Genomic DNA, 15,328 nt, shown 5'->3' with positions numbered 1-15,328 from the left:
GGCCTCCCTTGGGGTTGTGACTTATTTTTATATTGTAATTTAATCTTTTTTTTTTTTAAGACAGGGCCTCAAACTTGCTATGACTTTGAACTTCTGATCCTCATGCTTCTACCTCCTAAGTGCTGGGATTACAGGCCTGAGAGCCACCATGCCTATTATGTGCTGTGCTGGGGATAGAATCTGAGGCTTTTGTGTATGCTGGGTCAGCATTCTACCAGTTAGTCTTGAGATCTGTCTCTTGAGAGCCATGAGCCAAAATAACTGCTCCATAAGAGAGCCCCAGTGAGGGGTGTTAGGCTTGGGGTGGGTGTCAGATGAGACAATGAGGATACCACTGGGAAATCCAGAGACCACAGAGGATGCCCCCCAACGTGTGTGTGTGTGTGTGTGTGTGTGTGTGTGTGTGTGTGTGTAGAAAGAGAGGCACAATGTGTGTGTATGTGTGTGTATGTGTGTGTGTGGAGACAGAGAGAGAGAGAGAGAGAGAGAGAGAGAGAGAGAGAGAGAGAGAGAGAGAATGCATGCATGCCTGTGTCTCTGTTAAATTCACAGGTCTCATCCTTTGGTGTTTCCTTAGGTGGATACAGATTGGTAAAGAAAACACAAAGGAAGGGCAGAACTTATCTATATAACTTTGGCATTGACCATTAGGTTTTACCACGGGCAACAGATGTGGGATGTACTGGTGTTTGTGTCAGGGATGAGGAAGCAGGCTGTCTTGCAAACTACAGAAAGATAAAGTTCTAGGTAGGCGTAAGAATGGCTACAACGGCATTCAGTTAATAATGCAGGCTCAGACCAGACCATGCTCTTTGTCAATTGAGACATTTATGATTTATGGATTAGAGCACCTTTTCATCCTCTCCCTATTCTCTTCAGACACAAGGTCCCTGAAAGACCCACGTTAGGGACACACTGGACTTGTCCCCGTCTTCTCTGCCTTTCCAATATTAATGTCGTTAGACCTCCTTCCTGCCTCCCTGCCCACCCTACCATCTTCTGTCCTGTTTGATTGTTCATGCTCCTCCGACCCATGCTCTTGCTCTGGGCTCTTCCATGTGACCCCTGCTGGCTGTGTTGACCTGAACTCTTTGACATTCGGTGTGGAGTAGGAACATTCCTCAGCAGACACCTGAAACCTCTCCAAGGCGCTTCCTCCCTAGGACCCTTCTTTTCCCATATCCTAGGAATAAATGGTTTGTGTGGACTGTTGAATGAGTTTTTGAAAATGAGTACCTATTCTGTGCCTAGCATTATGAAGCAATTTCAGGTAGGCGCATTATCTTATTGAATTGGAGACCAGCCCATTCTAGAGGAGCAGAAACCTGAACCCAAAGAGGCTTCTCAAAGCTACATCATCAGGGCGAAGCTAGGAACCTAGTTCCGCAAATGGAGCTTGTCTGAAATTGCTCCTTCTGGTAAATAAGGAAGGAGGGAAAACACGTCCATAGTTCTTGCTCAGATAATTGATTAATTAACTTACTATTTATGGTGCTGGGGATCAAACCCAGGGCCTTGCTTGTGCAACACTCTACTACCGAGCTACAACCCCAGCTGAAAACCCTTCTGTCCCTTAGCAGCTGCTTGGGAGCTGCATCCAGCTCTTCCAGGCCTGCAGTATACTGAACCAGACTCAGGAGTGGCAGGAACCTTGGCTCTTAGAGCGGCATAGCCCATGCTCTGGGCCGGATGGGCACAGTGGGTGACAGATCCTGAGCCAGGGGAAGCCTGGAGGTGAGAGGAAGTCCCACAGCGGGGAGGACGCCCCTTAAGCTGGTGTCAGCCCGAGGCTCAGAGGTGAAGATACCAAGGACTTCCAGGTTGTGGGAAGGATCCAGCCTCCAGCTCCTGATGGGAAACAGGAGGTTGACTATAAGATTGCTGTTGAAGCTCTCCAGGGGAGAGCTATGTGACTGAAGGCCTTCCTGGTGAACAGTGTGACCCTCAGGCCACTAGCCTGAGGGAACATCTGAAGCCAGTTTGAAGCTGGGGGCACACGCTGGAAAGGCACTTTTATGCCACCTGTCTTTGGTGCCTTTACCAAGCTCCCTCTGCTCTTTGTCCTTGAGCTGTGACATAGTCAGGTTGTGTCAGATGAAGAAGCAGCAGGTTGTAGAAAGGGCTGTGACAAGTGGCTGGAAAGAGACAAACACTCCTTGCCCTAGTACCAGTGGGCCTCTGAGGTTGCTGACAGTCAGGGACCTAAGCCTTCCCAGAGCCCAGACCTGGGGGGGGGGGGGGGGGGCGGGGCTCTGGCTCTGAGTTGAACTTGTCTGGCTACTGGGCTGAGCATGGGCTTCCTTTTGGCCTTCTCTGTGTCTTATCTGTTTGATCCTGGTATTTGCCATGCTGGCTTGTCACTGCTGGTAGGAGCGTTTCCTAAAGAGAACAAGGTTTTCTGGAGAGCAGCGACCATGTGTGAGGCACCTCTATGGATCTATGAAACGGAATGGTGAGGATGAAGAAACAGGTGGACCTCCACCAGTTCCCAGTTCCCACCAGCAGCTGAAAACAGCCACACCACACACACACACACACATACACACACACACACACACACACACACACACACCATGACCAGGCAAGGAGGGATCCCCAGAGAAGTCAGAGTTTCTCCTGAGTTCTAGAGGTCGACAGTGTACCCGTGCAAGATGCCGGTGTCATAGCTACACGGCAAATGACCAGGGACTGAATGAAAGCCTCCAGGACTCCCTGTTCCATGCCCCTCGGTCCAGGTCCCCGCTGTGCAACATTGCCTAGGCCTCCTAGTGTGAACGGAGTAACTTGTCCATTCCTCAACTCTGGGCTCAACCAATGTCACTTGCTTTGACACCAGCACACAGCTGTCAGCAAAAGCTTGAGATGGCTTTGTATTCAGGATTCTGGCTTCCTGTACTTCTGCCGTCACTAAGAACGTGCCTGAGATGATCTGAGATATGAGACACACAGAGAAGGCCAGGCACCCTAGTCCCCCAACCCAGCCAAGGCTAACCTACCTCCAGATGTGAGAGAGCCCAGCTGAAACCTGAAGAAACAGCCATCAGGGCTGGTCTGAGTTGCTGACCATGGGCTAGTAACTGTAACCGTGGGGAGCAGAGGTAGCCCTGAGTGAGTGTGTCAGGACTGAATGAAGTCCTGAGTGAATATGTGTTTATTGACAAGGACCCCTCAGAACAAAGCCTTCCCTGAGGCAGGCTTGGAATTGGCAAAGTCTTCCCCTAGCCGGTGTCCGAATGCTGACAGAGCATGCAGGAAGCATTGACTGCAGCTTCCTCTTCCCAGATGTTTGCAGCCTGAGGCTGCTCCCCTACAGAGACCTCCTGGGACTAGCTGACTTCTGTGCAACATCCAAGCGTTGAGGTTCCAGGGTGGTGCAACAGTGGGCGCCGCCCCATCAGAATGAGCACCGACTGCCCAGTCCCAGCTTTTCTGTACGGGAGTCTGTGAGTCTGTCCTTTGTCCATTCTTTCATCACTCCAGTCGGGTTTTCAGGACCCAGCCTTGCAGGGCAGTACTGTTTCAAGCCACTGCACTCGGGACAGTCTGCGACATTGCACTAACACGTCAGTACGATGACCAAAGCTTAGGGAACCAGCTTCTAGAGGGACAAGCTTGTTCACAACGGTGCTCACAGTAGCCGGGCACCTGGCAGTCTCCATTTTCAGTGGGTACTTCTGCTGCCTGTTCATTTGAGATTTCGTGCAGACCCTGTATCTGCCTGTCCCTATCTCGTCCTCTTGGAATTCTGTTCACCCTTAAGACCAGGTCATACCCCGAAGCCTTCATGAGCTCACAGTGTCACAGCCACTGTGAGTCCTTTGAGAACGAAGAAGGGGGTGGGTGTAGGATTGCCCCTTTTTATTCCTGCCGCTGCCCTGTGTCTCACTGTGCTCTGACAGTAACTTCATCAGTAGCGCTTTTAGAACACAGGGCTGTCCTGTCTCGGGGACAGCAAATAGTCCTTGGCTGCAGAGGGAACAGCTCCATGCAACCCCAGGTCTTTCCAAGTCTCTGCACAGGGCTCGCTGCCCACAATGTCCCTAACGGGGCAAAGAATCGCGATGAACCATTTCCAGCTATCGATTTTGGCATAATCCATCCTACGAAGCCCCAGTGGAAACCCCTTCAAGGTTTATTTTCAGTTCCTGACTGGTCTACAACATTTGGCACAGGCCTGCCCTTCTCTGAGCCTCAGTTTCCCCATGTGTATAATGAGCTGCTTGCCCCACTCCCTGCCAACGCTGAGCATCTGTGAGGCATGCTCTCGTCTCCAGCCCTCTGCGAGCTCTGGCCCGGTTCCTCCCATCCCTCCTCCCTGGCTGTGCTGTGTGTCAGTCTCCCACCTGCTGACTAGCCCCTGCACAGTTAGCGGCAGCTAATGAGTTGGCCTGGCTTCTTTTGACAGTCAGCACCTTCCACTTCCTGAACCTGCCAGTGGGATAATGAGGCCCCAGCACTGGGAAGTACCTCTTCTGCGAGCACTCCTGGGACAAGGCTGGGTCTCTGCCTGCCCTGGGGAAAGGGGGATGGCGGTGGCAGTGGGTGGAGTGGAGGGCTAGCCTATCATCAGGAAACACACACACACACACACACACACACACACACACACACACACACACACACTGAAGGCTCTTCTCCCTGAAGCTTCTGCTGGGCTAGTAAGAAAGAATGCTGACTGGCTGCCTTTTCCTCTTTAGAACCCTCTAGAGGCAGATGAGGAGAGGAAAATGGGCCAGTGAAGGGAAGACCTCTCCACTGCCGCTTGCAGAGCAAGGACATAAGACCTCAGGAGCCAGAGCCCAGCCTGGCCCATGTTTAGAGGGTGAGCCGGGGCTAGACCGAAGTCTCCTGTGCTTTCCTGCCAGCATCACCACTTACAGCTCAGGCCAGCCTCAGCTCCAGGACCTTGAGGAGTCAGGGCAGCTCCAAAGATGCTCACAGCATGCCTCTCTCTGGGGTACCAGGAAGGAGCCTGGGCAGGAGTTCCTGGGGTCTCTAAGGCTGGGGTAGGGCTGTAGGGTGTAAGAAAGATGGCTGACCAGACCTCCAAATCCCTTCCATTACAGGAGCGGCTCAAACATTGTTGCTTCCCCACTCCGCCTCCTCCCGGTCTACCCCTCAGCAGGGAAGGCATGGGGGGAAGCGTGGAAGGATTTTAGGCGGATGTAGAGGGGCTGAGAAGTCACTGCTTGGCTCTGGCCCCACCTCCTCCTCCCACCCCCACCTCCTCCCACTCCCTCCTCCCACCCCCAGCTCTCACCCCCTCCCTTGCTAGAGACAAAGATCAGGAGGCTAGAAGCAGACTGTAGGTATCTGCCCTTGGCATTTCTGAGGCCTTGGGAGGTCCAGCTGTCTTTAGATGCTGGCTGTTCCCACTGTGGGTAAAAGGTGATGAAGCCCGCTCCGTGGAATGGCCAGAGGTCTGGGAACGACCTCCCGAAAGCCTAAGGCTCCAGTCACCCGGGAGATATTGTCCATGTTGAGTCCAGAGAGCTTTCTCTTCCTCTCTAGAGCCACATGTGCCTGAGGTGAGGGCTCATGGGGCGGCCTGTTGTTTGTGGGTTCTCTCTGTGTGTGGAGGGGCTTTGAGGAACACACCTAGGGCCTGCCTCTTCACCTCCGCCTTCATCGCCCCCATCTTATTTTCCTCAGCCATCACTTCCATTTGGGCCCAATTTAGAGCAGAGACGTGAGGGAATTAGAGAGAGTGGGGTTCCTGGACCGCCTACTTGGGTAACAACCCACCCAGAGAACAGTGAGAGACCCAAGCGTGACAGAGCAGGAGCAGGAGCTGATGTGAAGTATAGGTGCTCAGAGGTGTGAGACAGAGGGGTAGGCTAGAGTGAGGGAAGAGCTCCATGCAGGCCTTGGAAGATACAGTTGCTGTGGCAGTGAGCGTTAACCCAGTGGATTAAGGTCCCATGGCCCCAAAGGCAAGAGAACCGGCCCCAGGAAACACTCTCCCTAATTCCAGTTCTTAGGGCCAGAGCCGCATGCTCAGGAGCCCACCAGCAGGGGAGCCACCAGCAGCTGTGAAGACTTCAAGAGGATGTGGGGGCAGCCCTGCGCGCCATAGAGCCTTCTGCTTCTGTCACAATAGCTCTGAAAGAAGGAGCATGGGGTTAATGAACGGGTGCCTCAGACATGAGCCTGGGAACAGCTCTGTGCTCCTGGCGGGCTGGAAGCCGTCTCCAGGCCTACAAAACACAAGGCACCCACATTCTTGTGAGGGTGAGAAGAGGCAAGAACCCTGCCTAGCTGTCTGTGCAAACTGACCTTCAGAACTAAGGTCTCTGCAACTGAGGGCATCCTGAGCCATGAGGGGCCTGTGGGGCAGAAGGGAGATTGTCACATCCAATGTAGGATAAAGAGACCGTGTCCCAGATAAGAGGAAGGGCTTTGTCTGGCTCAGGACTAGAACCTCAGCTCCCTGTTCCTCGGTTGACTCGATATAGGCAAGCTAGATAACCAGTGTAGAGGTTAACTGGATTACCCAGGCCACTGGTTCCACTGTGGAACAAGACATAACTGCAGAGAGGCAACGCAGCCATAGGCTGGGTACCTTGCACAGCACCCCAGTCAATGTTCAGATCCACCTCACTGGTGACATGTCCTAAACTCCCCAAGCATGGAGATTCTGGAAAGTTTTGTCAACTCCCCCAGGAGGAAATGGTAGAGCTCCAAACCAACACTCAGAGACCAACGCTCTCCATCTCGGCCACCACTCAAGGACACAAGACAACCACCTGCATCGTCGGGAACAGCTGGATCAGGGAGAGAGCTGCCTGCAGCAGGACAAAAGAGTGGGTTCTCCTGCCCAGATGTTCCTTCCAGCCTGGCTTTTCACTGCTTCTCACGGTGCACTTCGACCAGGGGCAGAAGTGGCTACTCCTAGCTTCTACTGCTGTGGCTTTCCAGGCTCAACCTTTGCACATACATGCATTTCACAGGCAACATCTCATTTAATCTTTACCATAGCCTGGTAAGAAGTACTCACCTAGCATGCACAAAGTCCTGGGTTTAATCTCAGTGCAGCCTAAAATGGGTGGGTGTGGGGGGAGCATTCTTAGTCTGTAATCTCAGTACTTATGAGCTGGGAGCAGGGGGATCAGGAGTTCAAGTTCATTTTCAGCTACATTGTGAGTCCAGGGCCAATCTGGACTACACACAACTCCATTCTCAAGGCCAAACAAAATGAAACCTTTTCAAATAGGTCTCTTTAGATTTTCATTTTATACATGTGGAAACTGAGGCTCAGAGGAGGGACAGTAACTTGTGCAGATGGTCTCCAGAAGCCTCTGCAGGCTATGTGACCTGTGGATCCCAGATGGAAAGACGACAGCCACCTTCGCAACTGTGGGAGCTGGCTGACAGCGGAGGTGGCGCGGCCCTGACAGGAGATTGTTCCGGTGTGAGGGGGAGGGGGCGTGCGTGTAAAAATACTATTTATAGTTACCTTTTCAGAATTAATATTCAATTTAAGAACACACATATTAAAACATAGCTTTTTTAAGGAATTAAGTTCCACGTACCAATCTCGCAGTTCTATTTATACATGTAATACAATAAGAACAAGAACCTTTGCTTTCCTTCAATTAAAGTTTGATTAACTTGAGTTGGGAAAAAAACTATACTCTTTTAAACAATCAGTGCCATGTACAACTTAATTAAATTTGTTTAAACCATTTCAACTACATTTAAACATTTAATCTATTTGATTTTTTTTTCCTAAGTAACTTAAATGTCTAATTGAACAGCCAAACTCTCTTCATCGTGTGCTTGGAAAAGTGCTGGAAAAATCTAATAAATTAAATGTATAAGTAGAGCGACTTTCACATCCCTGTAAATACTGCAATGCTGCTTGCAAAATTAGTCAAATTCTCCCATTCCTTTCAACTTGAAATCATCTCTCTATACCTTGTGATTACAGCTGAGACGGAGTGAGCACACTTCACTCTCCTGCTCACCCAGGAGCAAATACAGTACTGTCTAAGACTTCTTCGCAAAGGAAACAATAGCTGGTGGATGTGAGACAAGCACTCAAGGAAAAACCACTATACCAGGGAGTTTTCTGGGAGTGTTTTGTTGTTGTTGTTGCTGTTATTCTTTCTTTCATATCTACCAGTTTGGATTTTAAGAAGCCCAAATCCAGACCTGCATAGAAGCATAAGAAAAAACCTGCTCCAAAAGAAATCCTCTTTGTAACCGAGGGACTGAGAACAGGGACCCTGTAGGACTAAGAGTCAGTGATAGAATTGTATACCACCTGCTTCCTCCTCCTCCTCCTCCTCCTTCTCATTTTTTTTTTAAACTCTTCTGAGCCTGCCCCAAGGAAAACTCCAATCAGGAACTGCATTCCAGTTGTCCTTGAGTTTTCTCTGGGAGAAAAACCCTGCTCTCTGGTCAGAGGAACTGGGAAGGATTCTGTGGTGGTTGGAATGAGAATGGCCCCCATAGGTTCATGTATTTGAATGCTTGGTCCCCAGTTGGTGGAACTGTTTGGAAAGGATTAGGAGGTGTGGCCTTGTTGGAGGAGGTGTGTCTTTCAGGGAGGGCTGAAGTTTTTAAAGCCCACACCATTCTAGTTAGCTTTCTCTGCCTTCTGGTTGTGTCTCAAGATAAGAGCTTCCAGCTACTGCTCCAGTGCCAGGCTTGCCTTCCTGATGCCACACTTCCCCACCATGATGGTCATGGACTCATTCTCTGAAACTGTAAACCCCAAATAAACCCTTTCTTCTGTAAGTTGCTTTGGCCATGCTGTCTCACCACAGCAACAGAAGAGTGACTAGGACAGGAGCTGGGGGAAATTCTTTTAATCTTCTGCTTCCTTTGATCTTGTTGCTATGTGGCAATATGAGGAGGCTAAACTCCTAGGTTTCTGGCCCAAGGATCAAGAAAAGAGTTTCAGAAAGCCTGGGACTGTGAGGGGATTCACAGAGAGCTATAGAAAAGATTCACTGAAGTCTGGGTGCGATCACCTTTACACTGTGGGTGTAAGAACTCACCCAAAACAGAAGACAGGTCTGGTCTTCCTGATTGATTACATCATCAGAGTCAAAATGCCCCAACTTAGTCCAACCTCAACTGCTCTCAAAGGAAGATACATCTAATGAATGCTGACCCCAAGAAGGTTCAGATGATGTGACAATAAAAGCTTTAACACAGCTATTAACAACACTAATACACACACACACACACACACACAGAGAGAGAGAGAGAGAGAGAGAGAGAGAGAGAGAGAGAGAGATAGAGAGAGAGAGAGAGAGAAAACAAATGGAAATTTTATCACTAAAAAATTTTTAATAAAAGGGCTAGGAAAGATGGCTCAGTGGTTAAGAGTGCTTCCAGAGGACCTGAGTTTGGTTCCCAGCACCCATATTGAGTGGCTCACGAACACCTGTAACTTCAGCTCCAGGGGATCTGATGTCATCTTCCAGTCTCTGTGGCACCTGCACACATGTAACATATACTCACAGAAACGTACAAGCACATAGAATTATAACTGACAAAATATCACTCAATATGACAAAGCAAAGAGTCAATAAACTTGACCTATGGAAATAACCTAATCTGAACAACAGAGAAAAATAATTGGAAAGATTGAACAGAGCCCCGGAGGCTTGCAGTTAAAAGCGTTGATATTCAAGTCACTACTGTCTCACATAGGAGGAAGCTCGATGCAAGAAAAAAAAACTACTGGATGAAATAATGGTGAAAACTTTTCAAATTTAGTGAAAAGACATAAATTTATAGAGTCAAGAAGTTCAGCCTCAACAAGAATAAATTCAGAGAAAATCTGAGCCAAATGTGTCTTAAACCACTGAAATTGGAAGAAAACTGTATTAGAAGCAGCCAGAGGAAAACAATATATTACATACAAGGGGGAAAACACTTCAATAACTGAAGATTTCTCATCAGAACCACAGAAGCCAAATCCAGTGATAGCATCACCCGTGCTCAGAAACAAAAGAAGTGTTAACCCGGAATTCTGTATCAATGGAAACATCTTTTCTAAGGCCACATGAAGGCATTTTCAGATGAATGAAAATGGAGAGAATTCTTTGCCAGTATGCCAGCGCTAAAAGAAATGTTAACAGAAATTCTTTGGGAGAGAGAGAGAAAAAAATTATCACTGAAGGAAATGTGGAACTTTACTGGTGCTACAGTTTGGATCTTGACTCCCAAGGCCTCCTGTTCTGTGGCTTGGCATCCAGGGTGGCCCTATTTGGACAGGGTAGAGCCTTGGGAGACAGGGAGCAGTCCTTCGGTCATTAAAGATGTCCTTGGAGAGGATTACTCCCTTCCTATAGGAGACAGGGATCTGTCCTTCGGTCATTAGAGATGTCATTGGAGAAGATTACGGGACTCCCATCCCTTCCTATCTGGCTCGTGGTACAAACAGTTTTGCTTTGTCCTGTGTTCCCATCCACAGATCCCCAAACAATGGTGTCACCCAGGCATAGGCCAAAGCCTTCCAAAACTTTGAGCCAAAATAATCTGGGTTTTTTTTTTTGTATAATTATCTCAGCTACTTTGTCATAGTAATGGAAAGTTGACTCGCACAACTAGGTAGATAAACTAGACTGTCGTATCCTATCAAGTACTTCAGATTCACACAGGAAGGTTGAAAGCAAGCAGTCTAACGATACATGGTGAAATTTTAGTTAATAAAGATACAGTTGTACATGGACAACTACAACATAAAGAAAGGAAGAAAGGGGGCCCTGTGTGGCTGTGAGGTTTCTTTGTTTCACTTGCATAGTAAAATTAACTCTGAGTAGACCATGAAGGGTTGGGTATGCATCTTTTAGCCTTAGAGTAACCATTTTTTAAAAAAGAAGATGACCTGGTGGGTTGAAAAGCAAGAGCATGGAGACCTGAGTTCAATCCCTGGAGTCTACATAAAGGTAGGAGGTGAGACCTGCATCTGTCCTCTGATCTCTACACATGCATCGTGACACATATATCCCCACCCCTCCACACACACATGCACCATAACACATATATCCCCACCCCTCCACACACACATGCACAGCAACAACTTAACATTTTTCTAATTGCAACTGTACACAAAGATAAAGTAAAAAAGCCCACAGAGACCTGGGGTGTGGTGGTACATATCTATCCATCATCCCAGCATGTGGGAGACGAGGCAGGAGGATCCACAGCTCAAGGCTATCCCTCAGCTACACAGAGAGTTGAGGCCAATCTGAGCTACATGAGACAGTCTTAAGCAAACAACAGCAAGTTAGCAAAGAAATTAAAAGGTGGTACTATAGTCCAACGAAACAAAATCTAAAGAAAGACAGAAAGGAGGAAATAATTAAAAACAGAAGAAACAAATAGCAAAATAGTAGAACTGACCCCAATCATGTGAATGTATTAAAAGTAAATGGCTTAAACACATCAGTTAAAAAAAAGATTTGCCAGGTTAGAATTTTTTTTTAAAGGCCCAACTAATTGTATGCTAGTCATAAGAAATGTACTTTAAAGCCAGGCATGGTGGCCTTTAATCCCAGCACTAGGGAGGCAGAGGCAGGCGGATCTCTGTGAATTCAAGGCCAGCCTGGTCTACATAGTGAGTTCCAGGACAGTGAGGCCTGTCTCAAAAAACAAAAATATGTACTCTAAGTATAATGATGCAGGCAGGCTAAAAGAAAAAGGACAAGCTGGGTATGCTAGCACATGCCTGTAATCCCAGCACTTGGCAGGGCAGGGTAGGAGGATCAGGAGTTCAAGGTCCAGGCTCTATAGTGACTTTGAGGTCAACCTGGAAACATGAAACCACACCTCACCATTACCCACCCTCATATACCAAAAAAGTAAAAGAACAAAAATATAGATCATGGAATGTTACCAACTTCTTAAATGCTATTTTAATATCAGAAAATAGATATAATAGGAAGTAAGATTCATGTTGTTGAATTTTACATGTGGATAAAGGAATTAGTTTATCTAGAAGACACAACAGTCCTAACTGAGGATTGTCTAACAATAAAACTGAGAGAGGAATTAGCAAACAAACCAATCTCCCAATATTGGGAGGCATTGGGAGGGAAATCAATAACGACACAGAAGTTGTGAACACACTGTCAACAAGCTCAGTGGAATTGACATTTGTATCTGACAAGAAGAACACACATTCTTTTCAAATTGCTCTGATGGAAAAGACATTCTGAGGCATAACACAAACCTCAACTTAAAATCAAGTAATAATGAGCATAAAAATGCTCTCTGTCTAGAAAGGAAATAAACTAAAAATGAAACAGAGAGTTATGTTAGCCTTCTCCTGTCTAGGGGGGACATGTTCCTAGTGTGTGCTGGAACTGTGGGTAGTACTAAGTTTTCCAAACAATGATTTTTTTAAAAAAAAAATACATTATTTTTATTAATTCTTTGAGAATTGTATGCACGCATGCATACAATGTATTTTGATAATATTCATCTCCATGCCTCTCCCTGACTTCTTCCAGATTCACCTCCACTATCCATACTCTCCATGAACTTCTTGTACTCTTTTTTTTTTAATAACCAACCTAATCCAACCATCACAATTTGTGCTTTCCATAGACTCATGAATATGAGAACATACACGGGATCATGGTCAACCTACCAGGAGCCACACCCTTAAAGAAAATGGACTCTCGGGCCGGGCGGTGGTGGCACACGCCTTTAATCCCAGCACTCGGGAGGCAGAGGCAAGTGGATCTCTGTGAGTTCCAGGCCAGCCTGGTCTCCAAAGCGAGTTCCAGAAAAGGCGCAAAGCTACACAGAGAAACTCTGTCTCGAAAAAAACAAAACAACAACAACAAAACCAAAAAAAACAAACAAAAACAAAAACAAAAAAAAGAAAGGAAGGAAGAAAGAAAGAAAATGGACTCTCCTCCATCAGTTGTCAATAGCTCCTTTTCTACAGATAGGCTATTGAATGTTGACTGGCTCGATCTTGTTCAGGCAACCACAGCAGCTGAGTTCATTAGTGTAGCGGTCCTGTAATGGTCCTGTCATGATTGGAAGACACCATTTCACTCTGGACAGCCTGCGAGAGCAGGTTGTCTTCTTTGCACTGGAGATGTCCCAGGAGTGGAAAGGGGTTGTCAGGCACTGTGACAGCGTCTTTATGCACTGAGCCATCTCACCAGCCTGATGAAGTTGAACTTCATAAATTGGGTGCAATGAGTGGTTAACAATAACAACTAATAATAAAATAGAACAACTTAACAAATGTCATAATATAATATGATAAGTTACGTAGTCTCTCCTCTCTCAAAACATCCTATTTGCCTGTCCTGGAAAAACGGACAGTCCTGTTCTGGATGGGATGGTCCAGGATATGGAGAGAGTTCATGATTCTCGTAAGAATGGTTCATGATTTCAAAGGTACAGACAGTTTCTTTCTGAATTCATTTAGTGTTTTCAAATCATGGTTACCAAGACATAACTGAAACTATGCAGAGCCAAACTGCAAAGAAGTGGGGCACTACGTCTGGAAGTCCCCGGTAAAGTAATGGACAGGCACGTATTCATAGAAACATGTTGTTAAGTGACTTTGTCACTGTGTGAACTTGACATTGTACTTACAGAAACCACGATGGCTCTAATATCACTGGGTGATAGAATCTTCCAGGGCAGCCTTTGTCTATGCGGTCAGTAATTGACTACAACATAGGTATGTGGAACAAGACGGGACTGAAAATTAGACCACTGCCATATAATCCAAAGGACTGTGACCTCGAGGAGCTTGAGGCACTAGGAGGTTTGGCCCAGGAGCCCGTGCTTGGCCACCAGGTCACACAGCCTCTCAAGGTTTCCAGAGCCTAAGGACTTTGGGATTTGCACTGTTTTGAAGGATGCCCAGTTAAGGAGATTTTTTTTTTTCTTACAGGGCAGAACACTATTTGCAAAGAGATGAGTCTGGTGTAGTTTGTGGGGATGTCTGGGAAAGACAGGACAAGGGAGGCAATGAGACATGAGGAGCAGGGTTTCTCACAAAATAAGAATTTGGGAGACTGGGAAGATATATCAGCAGTTAAGAGCATGTACATTACAGAGAGACCCATGTTCCCAGCACCCATGTTGTATGGCTCATAACCATCTCTAACTCTCCTTCCAGGAGGATCTCTGGCCTCTATGGGCACCTGCACTCATGTGCACATATTGCCACACACAGACAGACACATGCTCATACACATAACCAAAAATTAAACGTAGGCTGGGCATGGTGGTGACACATGCCTTTAATCCCCAGCACTCTTGAGGCAGATGGATCTCTGTAAGTTCAAGGCCAGTCTGGTCTGTAAAGAGAGTTCTAGGCCAGTCACTATCACAGAATGAGACTCTGTCTCAATAAATAAATAAATAAATAAACAACAACAACAAAACCTTTTTTCCTTTTACAATGAGAATTTTTTTAAAAAAGTCATCCTAGAAACAGCCCTGATCTTCCTTTTTCACAGGTTAATTCTGTAGTTTTGGGGAGTATGTTGATCTATACGCCTGTTGATCCCACAGTCTCTTAGAAAGGAATATGTCTCCACCATCAGATGTGCTTTCTGAGACCAAATCCAGCAAAGATGGGGTCTTTCTGGGCTGGAGAGAGGGCTCCTTTGGTCCAGTACTTTCCTTGTAAGCATGAGGACCGGAGTTCTAGCTCCAGAACCCACACAGGATAATCTGAGTCTGGTATGCTGTAATCCCAGCGCCAGGGAGCCTTGGATCTTGTTGGCTAATCAGCCTGACCTATTTGACAAGCTGGAGACCAGTAAGAGACCTTGTTTCAAAATCAAAAGGTGGATGGATCCTCAGTAACAACACTCAAGATTGTCTTCTGGCTTTCACTTACATGCACGCACACACAAACACAAGAATGGAGCTTTCCCTAGGGATAACTAGCACGTGGCTGTGGACAAGTGACTTGACCTCTCTCTGCCTCATTTAGTCTTCTGGACAATGAGATGTTTTCAGCATCCACTGACCGGGAAGACATGGCCCAGGAGACAAGCTGGTGGGAACCGGAACCCTGGCTCCCGGGCTCCTGAGTTCCTGGTTGGAAGGTAGGGGGTGTCTAGCTTTCAATAACGCTGGAAAAAGGTCTAGGCGTAATAGGAGCAGGGCTCTTGCCCATAGGGCCTCAGGTGGGGGCTGGGTAGGCCCACAGACATCCTCTGCAGAACTTTGATCCAGAGCAAGGACAGGGCTGGCTTCAGTTGTCTTTGAAGCAGCGGGAAGATCAATCCTCCTTCTTATCTCAGCCTCTGCATAGTGCAGTGTGTCATGTGCTGCTGCAGGCCAAGAAACTCGGAGCAGAGCGGGCAGTACCCAACCAGCC

Source organism: Peromyscus eremicus, chromosome 7 (genome assembly GCF_949786415.1).
Source record: "Peromyscus eremicus chromosome 7, PerEre_H2_v1, whole genome shotgun sequence".
In the NCBI taxonomy this organism is placed as follows: Eukaryota; Metazoa; Chordata; class Mammalia; order Rodentia; family Cricetidae; genus Peromyscus; species Peromyscus eremicus.
Note: the sequence above shows the minus strand (reverse complement) of the source record.